The 18839-nt window shown below is 38.9% G+C and overlaps 1 pseudogene; it reads right to left on the minus strand.

Annotated features, from left to right (window-relative positions):
• Positions 1-3845: 3845 nt before the first annotated feature.
• Positions 3846-18839, minus strand: part of LOC101997510 — an 83165-nt pseudogene continuing 68171 nt past the window's right edge.

Here is an 18839-nt window from a genome sequence, read left to right on the forward strand (position 1 = left end):
TTCTTCTTCTTCTTCTTCTTCTTCTTCTTCTTCTTCTTCTTCTTCTTCCTTTACATTTTTTTTTCTCTCTGTGTAGCTTTGGAGCCTGTTCTGACACTTGTTCTATAGACCAGGCTGGCCTCAAACTCACAGAGATCTGCCCGCCTCTGCCTCCCAAGTGTTGGGATTGAAGGTGTGTGCCACCACTGCCCGGCCCTCTTCCTTTACTTCTTTACCATCCTCTTTGAGTCCAGCTAATACCAATCCCTGGGGTTGAGGCCATCCATTGAGCATAGACAATATACCCATTGCTCTCCTCAAGTGACCCTTTCTTTCTCAGCAGCCATCTGTTGCCCCTCCCTACAGCATGCATGCTGGAATTTTGGGTAAACTGTTCTTGTACCGGTCTTATGCAGGTACCCGCAGCTGCTGTGAGCTTGACAGCATTTTGCAGCTCTCCTCCCTGTCCTCTGAATACTACATTCTTTCTGCCAGCTCCTGTGTGATATTCCTCAAGCCTTAAGGGGGAGGAGGTTGGTAGGATAACCCATTGAAGGCTCGACACAGTACACAGAGTCTCTTACTCTCTGGGTTGTGATCAATTATTGGTCTCTGCATAAGCTACTATGAAAAGAAGCTTCTGCCCACAACATTGAGACTTAGAAGACAGCTTGGAAATCCTTTCTGTTTCTGTTATTCACCTTCCCTATGTCCTAACCAAGGGTGAGCACTGATGTCTGTTTTACTGTCTCTAATAGTTTCACCTTTTCCAAAAGATCATATAGTGAGAACTGAAAGATGCGTAGACTTTTCAAACTGGTCTTGTTTGCTTACTAAAATATATTCAAGTCTCCCTGTCCTTCCTCCACGTGAGAGTTTCCTTTCAGCTCTAAACAATTACCAATAGTCTGGTCCATAATTTGTTTATCCAGTCCCAGAAGCCTTTGCTGAACTTTAGTTTGAGAATACCTCAATAGATGAATTCTGAGACTTCTTCCTGTTTTAAGGTTGATAAATTTAAAGGTGGTAAATATACCACTATAAAGAACAGAATCCCTTGCCCAGACGTTATATATGTATTTAATCCAGCTAGCTATCATCTATCTAATGCTCGTTCATCTGAAATAGAAACCGAACTTCCTTCACAGGAGGCAACTATCTAAATCTCACTAGAAGCTACTAGAAACCCCTTCATTGGCATATTTATTTGAAGGTGCTATCAGAGTGCTGAAAACAGATCAGAACCACAAATAAAAACAGATGTTTCTTACTGCTGCAGTGTTCTTCCCAGAGCAGGAGCGACACGAGGCAAAAAACAGCAGTGAGTTGAAGTTCTAGTGCCAGTAAATGTGAGGGATGACATAAAGATGGCTCTGATTGCTGCCACTTCCATGGTGGCAGAAGAGAAAGAAATACACTGTGAAAAGTAGACCCCTGAGAAAATCGTAGGATCACATTGGAGGTTCTGAATCTTTCCTTCTGAAGGAAAGGGTGAGAAATCTAAGTGAAGTCATAAGAAAGTGTCCAATAGGGGTAAAAACATCTTGAATGTTTGTGTCTCAGATCGCTACATTTATATCAATGACTAGCATTAACAGTATCAGTGTGGGGGGGGGGAGAGACCTTCAGGAAGTGATTATCTCACAAGTATGAAGTCCTCTGAAGGAGATTAGTGCCCTTATGGAAGACGTGTGAGGGGCCTTGTTTATATCTTCCAGGGTGTGAGTTATGGGAACCAGTTGTAACCAGATCTTTAATCCACAGGACACGGATTTAGACTGAGACATTTCTGTGGTTTATAAGCCGTTCTGATTATGACACTACAGTGGAGCAACCTCAACAGACTCCGGCAGAATCTTCAAAACCAACCTTGTGACCAGAAGGACAAATGCACCACTTTTCACAGCGATATTCCACTCTTCGAAATCTATCCCGCCATATCTTAATCAGCTACATACTGTTTGTACACAAGGAAATCATCTACCTATGTATTTTGTTCACATATTTTATTAGAGTTTCTTCTTTGACTTTTAAACTAGCTAACATACTAAACCTACTGTGTGTATTTCACATGATTTCCTTTAATTTAGATGTACTTAGATTTATACCATTTTTCAGTACACAGGTTTCATTTGTATGCACCATACCAATTGAAATTTCTCTTTATATTTTCTTTCATTTCATATGTATATATATGAAAAGACTCAAATATCTAAGGTTTTATTTTTTCCCTGCAATATTTTACTTACTTGGGTTTTTTTCAGTACTAATCTTGTTCTTTTTTTCTCTCTATGGCAAACAAATTACATAGTTAACTTTCAGTTCTTTACGAATGAGGGAGGATGTTATAATATGTGATCATAATATGACTAAATGTCCCTCCAACGTCTATAACAAACTATCATTTGTTTAACTCCACTAACCTGTTCAAAGCATCAAGTGATAATATATTTATCTTCTCCATAACAGTACAGGGTCAGTTTTCTCTGGTACTATGTACTAGCAGCCCTTTAATTTCTTAGAGACAGGTGTAAGTTCATTTTCTGTTACTATAACAAAAACACAAACCTGGGAAATGCGAGAGGAAAAGTGACTTGTTTTGTGCACAGCTATGCAGGCTCACTGGCATGACTTTGGCATCAGCTCAGCCATGGTAAGGACCTCATGTCAGGGGACACCCTTGCAGGAACATAAGGCAAAGGAAGGAGATAGAGAGAAAAGCAGGAAGGAGTCAACTGCAGATCCCACAAGAGTAAACTTAATCCCCAAAGGCAGCACCTCTGTCACCCAAGGGTGTCCCAGGAGGGCTCACCAGTTGAAGGCTCTACTATTCTTTAATGTTACCACACTGGGGACTAAGTCTCCTACACATGAGCCCTCTGAGACAAACACATCCACGTCATAGCACGTACAATGTGAGGTGTTTGGTTTACATTTTGTCAAAGACTATCTCAACTTTGAAACTGAGTTGCTTTTATGAGCATAGTAAACATTCATTATTATTAACTGAAAATAGAAATTAATATGTCTTTTCTAGAGCAGAGGTCAACAGTGAATTCTTTAGCCCATATCTAACAATTATCCAGAACTCATAAGCTCTTGAGACAGGAATGGTATTTTTATTTTTATACATTTGTTCAGTCAAAGGAATATTTTACAGAGATGCAGAGATCATGCAGTGCCCAATGCACAGTATTTTCTATGCAATCCTTAATAGAAACATCTCACAGACTCATGTTTTAGAGTCAGTAATTGCTAACTCTATTATTATTGTCAAGAACACCTCTGTAGAAGCACTGTTGTTATTTGTGCCTGATTTACTTTCTTCCTCTGCAGAATATTGAGTACATTTCTCAGCTCCCCTTGCAGTTAAGACTGCTCAGACGTAGAGAATGGGTTTGGACAAACATCATCATTGCCAGACTTCCCCTAAGTCCATCCTATCCTGAAGATCCACCACACTGTCTCTATTAGGCTGTCTGTCTGGAGAGAAGCACCAGAGACACTTGTACTTCTGGAGATAGTGGGGTTATAGAGTAAAGCAGACTTCCGTCTCTACAGACTGCGGTACACTGACAGAGAACATTACATTCTTTCATCTGATTAGAAATGACTTTTGTTGGTTAAGGCACAGAAGTGTCGTGAGTTCTTAACACTGGTTGCTTATCTAACACCCCCCAGCAAAGAGCAAAGGACAAACTGTTCTCTGAACTTTGAGCTGACACCAGAATACTAGGATTGCTAAGATGGAAGCAGTCCATTTCTGAACGCAGATTGATTGATTGATTGATTGATTGATTGATTGATTTGAAGAAAAATCCTCTACAGTCCCTTTCTTTTATTTCTTTTTGTACATCAGGCAGTAATTAGTATAGAATGGGCTCCAGAAGCTCAGGCTCCTTCCCGTTAGTTCTCCCAAAGTGTGCTTTTCTGGGTGGAGCAGGCTGGTGCTTCAGCTGAACCCAGGTGTCCTTCTCTTTGGCTTCCTTTTCCTTCTGGTTCATTCTCCTTCACCGGCTTCAGGAAGCTGTCTCTGCTCTTCGAGTGCTTGATATGTTCAATCCGCACCTTAATTCTCTTGGCAAGAATCTCGCCGTTAACTTGTTTGTTTACAGTGATGCCCACAGCATGATGGGGGACATTGTAGACGCTTCCAGTTTTGCCATGATAACATTTCTAGGGCATTCCTTTTTGAACAGTGCCCATGTATGTGGCCAAAGGAACAACTCCATGTCTCCTAAAGGGCCTGGAGAACATACAGCGAGTGCCCCTCCTCTTTCCCTTTGCGTTGCCATTTTGGCAAGTTACTGAAAGATGACCTGCACTGAGTGCAACTTTCTAAGTCAATTATGTCTTTAGGGAACACGGGAGACTTTGTTCATTTTCCAGTTTTTTTAAGATTATATTTTCTCCAATATTATTTTGACAGAGCAGTGGTCTTTTATCAGATGGAGTGATCAGCTATCAACATTTGCGTTGACGTACCCTTTCTCATGTCCAAGCACTGGGGCTGATCTGAATAAATTATGCTTAAATGGTTACAGCTAACCATTTGTACAGTTTTGTGAATCATGACAAGCAACAACTCATTATATTTAAAAAACCTAATAAATTTCTAATAGTCCTGGTAAATTTCTAAAGTAGGCTTCCTCCATCAATGTGACAGGATACTCATTCACTGACAAATTACAATATGGAAGGTAATGTAAGAATGCAGGACAGAGGAGGGCATGGAAAGAAGAATAACTAATGCTACAGATATGTGAAATATAAACATTCATATATCTCTATATAGTTTCATATAAAAGTTTATTTGCTTATCTTACACAGAGATTGCTCATCCCAGAAGCCATAGATTGCCAAATCAAAGGCCCAGTGCCAGGTGTAGAATACCTCACAAGTTATTGATCAGAGGTGTCCCAGAAACACCCCCAAAATCAAATAGCCTGTTACTGTTGCTCTTAATTTCCAACCATAGGCTGATATCAAATCTCTGTTGTTGAAGACACCAGAGGACATGGAAAAATCAAGTTGCTACTACTGACCAGAAATGTTCCTCCATGTTGAGTAGCACACATATGAGGGAAAGGTGCTCTGCAGGATTCTGAGGAATAAAAAAAAATCTTCAATGGTCTTACCCAGGTGGGAGTGTTGAGAACTGAAATAATGATTGGCATGGTGAGATCAACCATGCAATACTGGCATGAGTATTACAGGAGTAACCAATTGCTTTCTGATGAGATTTAAGGTCTACTTCATAGGAGAATATACATGGAAAATATGTATAAGAACTTATGGTTGGGGAGGCTATAGGACCCAGGGGTAATCCTTCTACTCTAATATTATTAAATGGACATAATATCAAATTGCTGTCTGAATTTGCATTCCTCTATCTACATACTAGTGTGTCTCTCAAACCTCATCTAAAAGGTTTCTTTGTGTAATAGATGACAATTAATGCAGAAACTCAAAGCTAATCATAGCACAGAGAATAAGTGGCTGTGGAGAGATCAGCCATAAGTGATATATATTTATTGTACCAGGTACCAAGGACCATTATTAAAAATGGAGGGGAAAGTTTGTAAGAACAAGAGGTCGGAGAGAACTTGAGGAGAATTGTGTCTTAAGACAACAGGACTGTTGTACTTATGAACTCACAGCAACCACACATAGGTACCTGCACCAGGTCAAGTCATTGAAAATTCTAGTAAAGAGTAGGGACGAGTTCATTCGGTCCTGTCCCCAACTGAGAAGCTATGGACAGTTGACTGCTTCATAGAGAGGGAAAATCAATTTCCTTTCAAAGTATGGCTACAGGTAAATTGACCACACCCCACGCCCAGAAGTATATAGAAAGCCCAAATTGGAGCCAATGGGTCATTAACTTAAACAAAATAAAACAACATCAACAAAAACCCAGAGGACCCAAAATGGAGGTGTGGGTGGAACTAGAAGGAGCTAAAGGAAAGAACTGGATTAATATGATTAAAATGTATTACATGAAATGCCTAAAGAATTAATAAAATATATTCTGTATATTATATATTTCTATATATTAAAAGAGAATATAGCTGAAGTTCATCAACCTGAGCTTCAACAGCTACTATAACATTTACTAACTGTGTAACCTTTGATGGACTCAATCTTTCCATTCTTCTGGCTCTCATTCATATGTAGGAGGAAACATGCGAATGATGGATATACTTACCAGATATGATTAAGGATATACTTACCAGGTATGGTTAAGGATTGAAATGGACTATCTTTACTAAGCAAGTCTACCTTAATTGTTACAATTTAGATCTGTGCTCCTGAGAGGTCCAGGTTTTTCTGGTAACTCTGTTAGAAGGTAGTAGGATCCTAAGAGTTGAGGCCTAGCAAGCGGTCTTTCCTTCATTGGAGCAGTACCACTGAAATGAGTCATAAGACTCTGATATCTTTTTATTTCTCTACATAAAGTGACTGGGCTTCACCCACTAGATGAATGCTGCTGTCAGTAACACCACCTCATTACAGGCTCCAAAGCAAAAGACACCATTAAATCTGTATTAAAATTTCCAAAAGTATAAACTAAAATAAATGTTTTCTCTTTAGTTTGTCCTTATTATTTCATACACATAAAGTAAACAAATTGATCTAAATGTCCAGTCTAATGTCATAGTGAAAATGTTTGTGTCCTTTTAGTCGTGGATATATCTCTGCTTTTTGTTTTTGTTTTGCATGGCTGGTGGGTTTTATTTGTTTATTTGAGCATTAGTTACTTTTATATTGCTGTGATAAAGCACTATGAGCAAGACAAGTTATAAAAGAAAACTATTAATTGGGTTTATGTTCCAGAGGATTAGAATCTGCAGCACTGTAGAGAGCTTTTGGAGGCAGGGATATCTCAAAGCTCACACGTTGAACCCCAATCAAAAAGCAGAGAGCATACTGGAAATGGAACTGAGTTTTTCAAAATCTCAAGACCCAGCTCCAGCATCACACCTCCATCAACAAGGTCACAGCTCCTAATCTTTCCAAACGACCACCAATGAGGACCAAGTATTCAAATGTAAGAACCTTTGGGGGACATTCTCCTTCAAACCACCACAATTTGTACTACCTATTTCAGACTGGCATTGAATTCACTCCCCTCGCTGAGTTTCCCCAGTGCTGGGATTACAGACATGAGCTACTACAGCTGGTAGTATTTCAATGGTGCATTTCTGCAAAAACCTTACTAGGGTTTCCTTTTGTATGTGTCCCCAGTTACTGCCTCCTAACTAGACTTTGAGATTTTAGGACTGAATACAAGTCTATGTGTAACAAGTGGATGCAAATAGAAGGTATGTTCCTTAGGTGGGAGAGTAGCAGGAGGCCTTAGAAAAGGGATGTGTGGAATATCTTTGGTTAGGTAGTTTTTGTGACTATCAGCTGATATATTGTTAGCATGGGTCTTATATTTCTGTAGTCCTGGGTTCCAAATGTAAGACACGGAAATCAAAGAAAAACTTCGTATTCTTTAAAGAAAACAAGAAGGTATCCTTTCTTTCAAAATACCATAACCTCTAGGTGCCTGTAAGACCTCTTTATTGTTTCAACAGGGAAAGAAAAGCAAGAAGAAAATTCATGATCAGAAGGAAAAGTAAAGTTAGCTATGGAGAAATTCTTTAAGTCGGTGCTGGATATATATTTGCATTGATTAGAAATGAGCAGCAGGCAAACCCGGATTATCCAGAGACTCGAAGTCATTGTTATTTTAAAATTTTGCATCTGAGTTTCCTTTGTTACAATACTGTACTTGCTCAGTACATAAGCTCAGAAAAGCATAAGGATTTGTGCTGGCATCCTCTGGCTTCTGTTGGGGAAAGGAGATACTTTCTAGCTGAAGGCTCTAGTGACCTTGTCTGGAGTCACTTACACAAGTGAGAGTTTATCATGAGCAAGGCACTCAGCCACCATGTGCAACATGAACGCATCCACTCCTGCTATTAATTCAGAATCCTTAGTTCATCCTGAGTGTTTTATGCCTAACACACTGAAATGAAAGGAATTTTATATATTTTACTTCCGTCCCTCTGCTGGCAGTGGCAGTAAATCCCAGAGTGTTTCAGCAGGTGCTATTAATATGCAAATAACAGAGAATTCACTGGTTCTAATAGACCTCCCAACTGCATGGGAGGCGACGCTGTTGGAGCAAATTAGCTTTCTGTAATTCGCATGCTTTTCACAACCTCCTGGGATCATATTTTAGATCAGAGACAATAAAAGCATATGCAGTTAGCTTAAAATGTAACTAATTTTAGACTTTGAAACAATTTTAACCTAACTTCTTGGTGGTGTTAAACCTCTATTTGCAAAGAAAGTTTTCTAGCGGTCTATAATCGTTACAGTATTGGTTTGCCATGAGTGACTCCATCACTCTAGAGCAGGGAAGCCAAAGTGGGAACAGATCATGTAGACAGGGTTCCAACTTGACTGAAACACACCAGGAGGTGAACTGGCAGCCTGGGATTATGTATTCTTAAGGTGTTGCCAAAAGATGAATGAAATCAGATGAAACTCTGAAATTTGCCCACACTAAGTAATTAGCCAATGTATTATACGATGTAAAGATAAACCTTATTCATTACTAACCCAGAATATGAACTTCAACACGTCTAAATATTTAAAGTAAATAAACAGCATCTCTATATGAAATAATAAATTAACTTAGTTTGACAGTCGGTGCTACATATGTAGATAAAAAAAGATTCAGAAAAGTTATAGCTATACTGAATGTGTATTTTCTTCCCATTATTCTCTAATTAATATAGCATATAAGTTATTCACAAAAGTTTTATAATGTATTAATACAAGATGATGTAAAGTATGCAGAAGAGTGTGAGAAACTATACCATTATAACTAAGGAACTTGAGTCTCTGTGAACATGGGTCTCTGGGAGACATATTCATGTAAGGGACTGAGGTTAAAGATAATATGCCAAGTAATTGCAATTAAGGAAATTCCTTAGAAGATTTTGTCAATGTGGTAGCAACAAAAGCATTGAGAATTTAAGGTAATGAACCATGACATTTTTATTGTTCGGTTGGTGAGAAAGTGAGAGTTGCAACAACTAGTATACATTTCAGCAAAAAATTATTTTAAGATGTATTTATTTTATTTCTAATTGGGAAAAAAGGTGATCTCATTCTGACTTGGATAAGCCTGGTTTTTAGACAAACTCACTAAATTTGTACAAGAAAATGGTGATGAAGAAACGAAATAATTAGATGTATAAAGATTGCATGTTATTTTAAATATTAAATATGGCATTTTAAATTGGAACCCAAGCAGTCATTCTGGCTATAGCTTAAAACTTAAAATATCACACATATGAGTCAACTGCAGAGCTTTAACGTCTGCATACGCTTCTGTCCAGGAGTCTAGTAAGTAGCTAACTTCCAGGTGAGATGACTCATAGGAAAGGACTAAGAGAAAACCTTCGCCACGCGAAAAAACCGGATTGTTCAGTGGTCAGTGCGGAACTCCCAGATACGCATTGGCTGGCTCTGCTCAAGTGATTTCTGATTTTTCACCTTGCTGAGATGTGTGACTCAACTCACATTAAGAAGTTTGGCCATTTGACCTAATTTGGATTTGCAAAGGAAAAACAACAGCTAATTTAAAATGTGAGGAATTCAAATAGTTCAATAACTTCGTATGTGTGTGTGTGTGTGTGTGTGTGTGTGTGTGTGTGAATGAGACAATGTTTTTGTTCACCTGTGAATTCAAAGCTTAAAAATACTATTATTCTACTCAGCGATCCCATTTTTGAAAAGTTGTTCTATGTAAAATGGAAAGAAAACTTATGTGTGGGATATATAAAGTTAAGAAAAGAAGCCCACCCACCCCCATTAGTTGTAGATTGTATAAACTGAACCCAAGGCCTTGAAGTTACTCTCCTAGTACCTCTGAGATGCTTTCCCAGACTCAAAGAAATTCTTTGAATACAAAATACATAGAGTACTTAATATAATATCGTATATCGAGAATGACAATTTTCGTGACAAACTTGAAACATAAAAATAGATGTATATAAGCACGATAGTTCAAAATACATAATTTATAAGTTCATATAAGTTATGTCCTAAAGTATATCCCTGCTCATGTTTCGTGTAACTTCATCGCCTCCTTTCTTTGTCGGCCCCCTGAGGGCTCTCTCCTCAGTCCTTTTGTGTCTGATTTAATTCCCCACACAAGACCTTTTTGCCTCTGGTGACATTTCTCAGAATAACAACCCAATTGCTCACATTTCTGGTTTTCTCCCATCCTAAAGATCTGAGTCCAGCCCATCCTACGTATGCTTGTGAGTCCAGCACACGATTGGTGTACCAGCAAAGGTTCAAGGATGCTGCTCATGACGATTCATCTTCTTTTCACCTTTGGAAATCCCCAAAAGATTTTGTGTGTGGGAGACTCCATTTGTTCTATTCTTCAGCTATAATACTTTTCTAAACCTTGTGGTTATAGCAGAATGTCTTATTTGCCTTGAATCGTTTGCTTCCTGAGCAAGGTTTTTAGCATGCACTAAGAACGGGTCTTAAATACAGCAGGAATTCCAGGTGTATTTAATGAAAATCAATATACATAAAGTATCTGCAGACATCAATTTCTCCTACTCTGTCAGGTATAAATAGAGCTTTATAATTTGTATCTCCTGCCTTCTTTCTTTAAAAAGGATATTTATTTTTTTTTTCTCACTTTGAGTGATTAACTATAGAAACTCAAGACACAGTTCCAGAGTCAACCAGGTTTGCACAGCTTATGTGACCTTCGGTACATCATTGACCTCTATTTGTAGAATATTAAAGGCTTAATTCCTCAGCCTTTCTGAGCTACTGTGCGGATTATCCCACTCAATATACTTCCCACAAGTTTGATCTAAAGACAGGTCCTCATCAACAGATTTTGAGGTCTCACTGCCCCAATTCAGATCAGTGCCACTTGGGGCTCTGTGCTGCCAAAGTCACTGAGAGCTGAGACTTCCCCGCCACTATGAGAGTTCCAATGTCCTCACCATGTGTCTAGTGCCTTTTATGAGAGATGTTTTCATGGCCTCTGTTTTTCTCAGGAGTGCATATCAGGACATAATCTCCCCGCCGCCGGGCGGAGTGCTAGCCAAGAAGAACTGTTTTAGCAGCTGATGTGAGTCATCCTGGTTGGATATGTTCAAGTCTTCGTGTCACAGACCTGTGTTTATTTATGCTGAAACACAGCAGGGCGGGGAGTCTTGGCCCAGCGGCCTTTGTTTGAGTAGCACATGATAGCAGATACCTGCATCTAGCAGCATGAAGAAAACTGTTTCAGCTCTTTTAATGAAAGGATACATGAAGACTGTAAGTTTTGTCTGAGAAACTAAAGGCTTAACCTTCTAGGTATGGTATACAGATATAAACCAGAGAATATATTTCTCTCTCTTTTTTTTTTACATTTGGGAGTGGAAAGATGGTTTGAGGAGCATTTGCTGCTTTCGTAAAGGATCCTGAATAGGTTTCCAGCATCCACATGGCAGCCAATGACCTTCTGTAACTCTAGTTCCGGGGGATCTGATGCCCTCTTCTGGCCCCTTCCAGGCATTGCACACACAGTGTTCATTCCTGCATGCAGGCTAACGCATAAATTAAAAATAAATAAACCGATTTTCAAAGTCACATTTTTTAACCCTAGAGGTCTCTAGCAATGTCCAATTTAAATGATGGGAAGTTTTGTCTTTCCCTAGAACTCATTGACTCAACTCTTCAATCTCAGGCTCCATCCTTTGCTATTATTGACAGTGTTGATTAAAGTGTCTGCACTGCATTTCCCAACCGTTTTTTCCACGTATCTTCATAGACTAAATTTAGTAACATTAATGTTGGAACCTTCCTTCTCTGTGGAGAGAGTCACTGAGAAAGAGACCACCCTTTTCATAGATGGACAAGCTGTGTGAGGCCTTTGTACGGTACCCTTTTTAACCATGACAGCTGTACAGGGGTGTAAATAACTTTACACCGATCTTAAAGATGAGAAGAGTAAGTTTCTGAGAGGTCCCAAACTGAACCCCAAACACTGCCATGGCTGACATTAGCATTCAAGGTGGGCTGTTATGAAACCTGCATCTTCTTTCCTTAATGGTATTTAAAAGGAGCAACCAAATGCATGTCAAGGCAGTCCCTCACTTGCACAGACAGACACAGGCCAATCCCCTACACAAAATGCCCCCGCAGAGGCTCCAGAATACTTCGAATAATCTTTGAAATTAGACAAAAACCAACTAGTGTTTTCAATGATGAGCAGGAGAGCTGAGTTTGTATGTTTATTGTATGGCAAATGGTGTTTTGAGGATGTAATAGTCATGGATCCATATACAGAGGTTCTGTGCATCACACACATGACCAAGACCACCTGATGACTCAGTAAACTCTCTTTCAAAGTCATCTGCTGACTGAATCTGTCCCTCATGTGTCTTGATGAGCCTGGCCTAGAAGACCCAACACATATCTAGGCAAGTTGGCAATGCACTATGGGCACCGTGTTTAGGTGAGAAGGCTATGGGCAGATATTCACATGGAGGTAGTGAAGAAGCAGTTACAAGTTGCCAAAGATGGTGAAGGTAGAGATTTTGAACACAGAGATTGTTTCAGAGAGAACCAGCAGCCAGCCTGACCTGAAGCTCAGCCTCTGCTAGACTGGCTCTGAGTTCTTGACTTTCCATGTTTATATTTGAGACCGGGTGGTAGCCAGGGTGTGTTTCAGTTGCTAAATGCTCATGCTTCTGTTCCCAGAGACCCTCACCCTGTCCTTCAGTCTCCTACCTGAGCTAATGCTTTATTAAAAATTCCAGTTTTCAGGAATATGACTTTTCCTCAGCCAATGATGCTGATGTGTGCTTGAGGAAAATAACATGTAGCTAAAGTGGTGTTTCAGGAATTCATTCATAATGTAATTTGAACCAGTCCTTATTAATGAACCCAAAGTACTTCCCATCTGACTGAAGTCCTGCAATTATTTAAATGCGTAAATGAAACCGTTCTTTAGACCTTCATTCATAGTCCATTTGAGTCAGAAACTGAGTTTACTCGCTTTACTAACTGGACATTAAGCAGCATTTGAGCAGAAGAAGAACTCTCAATGGCAATGGCCCATAATAAATATCCTAACAATTATTTCTACAGTGGTTATCCTTCCGAGTTGGAAATCACATCTCTGCGGGAGATACTAATCATACACCCAACTGTAACTACACGGAGAGAATTTTAGTGTATATTTGCATGGGGACTTGCCACATAGAGAACATTGCTGTGTCTCATTACTGCTCAGGCAATTTTGTGCTATTATTATTAATATTTTACCACTAAGAAAACGCAATCCAGAGATGTTCAAAGGCTTGAAATCATAGAAGAAGGGATCTGGGGACTTGGGTACTGGCATACTCTGGTTCTGCATATCCTAATAAGCATGGTTTTCTTTTCAGAATTCTTAGCCTCTGTTCAGAGCTCAGGGTCTTCCTTGCACAGTGGCCATTTGTTTAAAACAGAAAGTTGTATTTAAGTGTGTGTGCAAATCGTTATGCACAACAGTCTTTTGACTGAAGTAATCGCAGTATGTACTTGAGGTTTTGAAAATTAATTAGAGTTTACAAATGGAAAAGAATTTTGGAGCACAGAATGAGAAAATAACAATGTCTAGGACATCAAGTTTACTAAAAAAGTTTGATTTATGAGTATAATCGTGCTTGATTTAAAATGTTCCATAGCAGTATGTGTACATTGACCAGGCTCTTAAAATTTCAATGTATTAAAAGTAGAAAATGTAATTTAAACATATTCTTTGAGGTTTGGAAACTAAAAATGAACTCATAAAATTTGCAGGTCAATGGAAATTACTATAAAAGAAATTGAGTGAGGTAACCCAGACCCAGAAAGACAAATGTCACCACGTGTTCTCTCTCATTTGTGGCTCTTAGCTCCAAATCTTCAGACATAAGAGTACATCCTAAGAGACCACAGAAACCAGGGACCAAACTGGGAGCAAGGCGAGGGATAAAGAAGGAAAAAGCAGGATTTACATGACAGGAAGAGGAAGTGGAAGAAGGGGAAAAGCGGGGGGGGGGATCTCTAACTGGGGATAAGAGAAGAAGACCAATAGAGAGGAGAGGGAAGGAAGAAAAACAAATAATAGCAAGGATGTTTGAAACAACCTCAAGGTTGTATTATTTTAACCTTCATGAGTCATATTATTTTATATTAAGTCAAAGGTATAACACATACGCATACATACATATACACACTCTTTAAAGGAAGTTATGTCACTTTGGCCAAACTACTTCCCTCAAGAACTATAGGCTATCTAACAACATCTCCAGTACCAGGAGTGAGAAACCTCCTTTCAAGTTGTTGGCCAAAGTCATCCTATTGACTCCTAAAAACAGGACCTATTGCTGTTGTCTTTGGTTGTTTCTCAAGGATGGAGGGTAAGTCCCTATTGCTGAAGACATTATGTACTTTGGACAAAGGATTTAGGCAATTTGAAGGGGGATCTAACCTGAAAGCCTCCTTCTTACAATCTAACTTTTGCAGTACGAGAAAGTACCAGGTAAGCGCCAAGGGAGGAAGTCAATCAATAGCCCTATCCAGATAGGGTGCCACTGTGCTATAGCAACAGCCATCATGGCAAGATGAGTGTAATAGCGGCACTTATTTCTTGGTAGTAACCAATAGCTCCTTAAGTGAGCTTAAGGCCCACTCAATAGGATGGGGATCATGTCTGACTCTAGAAATCTAGCCAACTACTCAGAGGTCCCAGATTTTAGAGAGGAATGTACCACCATCAGCTTACTAGATCAGAATAATTCTTACCTAGTGCCCAAAACATATAGTTCTATCCATATATAAGCATAATAGCCTCTCATCAATTAGGCTTCTGTATACAGCAAAGAGAGACCATTACAGAAAACCAAAGTATGTCATCAAATAGAGCTCAGCACATCATGGAGACCCAGCCCCAGCAGATAAACTTACAACACAACTCCTGCTCAGGTAAGGTCGTAGAAGAGGGTGCAAAGTCAAAAGATCAGGGCTGAAAGAAGGCAGGTGTGCTGTGAGACAATGGTCTTGTAAACTGTAAAGATTTGTTAATTGTGTTTTAATAAAACACTGATTGGTCAGTAGCCAGTATATGCAAGGTGATCAAAACAGGAAAATTTTGGGAAGAGGAAAGTTTCAGTCATTAGTCATTACCCAGATGCAGAGGAAACAAGATAAGAATGCCTCACTGATAAAAGGTACCAAGTCACATCACTGACACAGATACAAATTATGGGTTAATGTAGGATGTAAGAGTTAAAAAGAAGCCTGAGCTAATAGGCCAACCAGTTTATAATTAATGTAGACTTCTGTGTGTTTCTTTGGGACTGAATGGCTGCAGGACCTGGTGGGACAGAAACCTCTGCCAACACAGGTGGGAAGGCAAGAGTTTTATTGCTACAGCTAAATTTTAGCCACGATGTTAAAAATGGTAAGGAGTGAGATTATGAAGGTCTTAGAAATGAGGATGCTCAGTTGGAGCTCCCTTGCTTCATGTTCTCAAGTTTCAGTAAATGTTTAAAAAGTTATAAATGTAAGAAATGCACTGAATGATGTAATAAGCCAGCATGATGGCTCTGTTACAGTGGAATCCAGACATAACTAAAGCTAAAACTTCGTTGGTGATATTTCTGTGTTGCAAATATATATTCCTATTTAACTTTTATTAACAGTGATTCAGTACAGAAAACATTGCTTTGAAACTCTAGTTGCTAACTCTCTTACTGAGGTAATTGGTTTAGCAAACAACTCTACCCAGGTACAGGTTTCTTACAGGTCACCTGTGGTACTACTGTGGAAGGGAGCACAGGTCTTTCACTAAGAATCGGAAACTAACAGCAAAGAGGACCCTTAAGAGATGCACCAAAGACAGACTATTCCTCCATGTAAAATTTTCACCACTGATTTCCAATAAATTTTTCATTTAAAAAACAAAATAAAAATATTTACCAAATTAGATTATTAAAATTTTATCTGGAAAGAAAAAAATCATTGTCTTCATTTTTAAGCCATTTTTTAATGCTATGGACAAGACAAAAGTCTGAAAAACATGAAGAATTAAAGGCATAGTTCATGACAGAACACATTCTTTTGTTAGTTATAGATACAGTATCATGGAAAATTAATTTAATAGAATGAAAGAATAAATTATTGTTAAATGATAAAGCAATCATATTAAATATGTATATACATTGAAATACCCCTCCCCAGAGAGCCCATAACTATTTTAGAAAGATGAGTATTTTTCCAAAAAGATGTGTTTGCATGTATGTATATGTGTATACATATCTATTTATAGCACATACATTTATATATGTGTATGAGTTTACATTCAGAAGTAACAGTCAAAGAATATTAATTTTCTCAAATCAATTTAAAGTCATTATCCTGTTTTGTCTATAGAACCTAAGAGAGTGTCTTAGGATTACCATTGCTGTGATGACCAAAGTAACTTGGAGGGGACAGGGCTTGTTCAGCTTGTGCTTTTGTATTACATTTCATCTTCAAAAGAAGTCAGGACAGAAACTCAAGCAGGGCAGGAGCTGATGCAGGCAGGACCTGATGCAGAGACCAAGGAGGAGAGCTGTTTATTGGCTTGCTCAGCCTGCTTTCTTATAGAACCCAGAACCACCAATCAGCTCAAGGAAGACCCACATGGACTGGGCTCTCCCCCATAAATCACTAATTAAAAAAATGCCCTGCAGGCTTATATATAGTCCGATCTTATGGAGGCATATTCTCAATTAAGGTTTGTAATAAGAATCCACTAGAGATTTTTATTATTCTTGTAAAATACGAATTTTTGCAAAATTGACATCTAATACATTTAAAAAATAGTTCTTTGAAATTTTACTGTACCATTTATTTGGGGGAAAACAGTATAATATTTTGATATCTGCAAGAAGAAACAAGAAAGCATCAATAAGAATAAACTAGAGAGAGTGTTAAAGTTGACCTTAGCAAGGGTCGGGTTTTTGTTTATGCCCAAAATAAAGGATGTAGATTTTGATCCAATAAACATCTCTAGAGACAATCTTATTCAAAGTAATGATTTAGCTAATGAATAGAGAGGTCACAGAACATAGAGTAGGAAATTACTGTTCATTGGGTGAGATTAGAAAGATTAGGTAGCAGCAACACATTGAAAATGAATTCTAGACATATTAAAAATACAAGAGATGATTGGTATATAGCATAGAATGTATAGGAATACCCCATTGTTTGTGAAGCAAAGAAATGCTTTTTATTCATCTCAAAGACAGAGCCTGCATATAAGAATTTCAATCAATAATAAATACTGTGTGGGGCAGTTTGATATCACGCGGACAAAATGCTGGAGAGAAATAATTCAAGTAAGGAACTCTTTGCCTTGACTCAGAGTTTCCGAGGCTTTTGTCTGTTGCTTTGGACCTGTGAGAGGTCAGAGAGCCTTGCTTAGGTGACAATACTGGACTACTGCATGGAAGCTTTCAAGCCAAAACTAAGCCAAACAACAGCAACTAGGACAGCAAATTAGTAAGGAAAACAAGCCAGTCCCAATGTGTCTAGAGGAACAGACCCCTTCCCTGTGACCTAGCTTCTTCCACTAGCTCTCACCTCCTACAGTTGCTGTCATCTCTCCAAAGTGTCACAGGCTGGGATTTAAGTCCTTAGGATGTGAGTCTTGGGCTCTTCAAACTCAGATTATAGCTCACACCAAAGACAAAACTGGATGAGTTTCTTTCCCTTCAATATTTAGGGTAAGGTCTGGCTGAGAGGTCTAACTGGGCTTTATGGCGTGAGTGTCAACAGCTCTAGTCAAGTTCCTGAGACCCTGGGTATTCACAGGTAAAACACAAAGGCTGGGAATATAGCTCAGTGGTGACGAATTTGCACAGCATCAATGAGATCCTGTATCCAATACACAGTACCGCAAAGGAACAACAAAACCCTCCATGTATCCAAACAAGCCTTCTGCCCTGACTCTCACCTTTAGTTTCCCAGTGACTGAGTGGTTTGTATCCCTGCTGCTACTCAGTGATGATGAACCTACACAGGTTAGGGGGGTATTGATAAATTTCACTACCAAATCTTATAGATGAATACTTGAATATTATACTAATGCAAAAGACAGAAGTGAGAAAGATGAGCAAACGTTCAGATGACAGTCATATGCTATACAAGGTAACTGATTTCTTTAATAGTGAAGGAACTGCTTGCCTAATGCTCGGCATTTGTCATAATGTAACCACTGCAAACATGAACGGCTTCAAAATATACTGGAATTGTTAATACCTACTTCACTGTTTCATTAAGATTTCATAATCCACAAAACAACAATTGAGGTTCTGGTTTGTAGCATCGGTTGTATTACTACAGCGGAATGACCCACTGTGGTTGATTTCAAAGTACTGGTGTGGAATTTTTAAGAAAGTCGTACTGTTATATGGTACTACGTCAGATAAACAAATGCAAACATTAGAAACTTGGAGGTTGGGGTGGTGGCTCAAGAGATAAGAGCACTTGCTCTGTAAGCATCAGGACCTGAGTTAAAATCACCAGCACTCATTATAAAGCTGGGCACAGATGTGTGTGACGGTGACCCCAAAATTGTGGTGCAGAGGAGGATCCAGAAACTCAGGCTGGCCAGCTTAGCCTAAACTGTGAGCTCCTCATTCCGTGAGAGACCTTCTGTCCAAGTGTTGTGGTACGGTGTGCAAGAGGGAGAGTGCTAGCTTTTCTCTGTGGTTTGTGCACCCCAAACACAGGGCACATATAGCAAAAAAAAAAAAAAA

The sequence above is a fragment of the Microtus ochrogaster genome, unplaced genomic scaffold (assembly GCF_000317375.1).
Source record: "Microtus ochrogaster isolate Prairie Vole_2 unplaced genomic scaffold, MicOch1.0 UNK22, whole genome shotgun sequence".
NCBI lineage: Eukaryota > Metazoa > Chordata > Mammalia > Rodentia > Cricetidae > Microtus > Microtus ochrogaster.